Raw genomic sequence first — 220 nt, forward strand, 5'->3', positions numbered from 1 at the left:
GGCTGGCTCCCTTGCCACGGAGCCCATTGACAATCCAGACACAAACACGGATCTGGCATGCTGGGCAGCTGAGGGAGCCAGCGCTCAGCGGGGCAGGATGGCTCCCAGACACCCCAATGGGGACACACTCAGAAAGCCCCTGCACTGCCCAAAACGCCCCAGGCTGTGGGGCTGCACCCCGAGCATCACCCTGGCTTGCTGACCCTTGCACCCACGGGGT

This window comes from Egretta garzetta, unplaced genomic scaffold (assembly GCF_000687185.1).
Source record: "Egretta garzetta isolate BGI_Z169 unplaced genomic scaffold, ASM68718v1 scaffold108, whole genome shotgun sequence".
Taxonomy (NCBI): domain Eukaryota; kingdom Metazoa; phylum Chordata; class Aves; order Pelecaniformes; family Ardeidae; genus Egretta; species Egretta garzetta.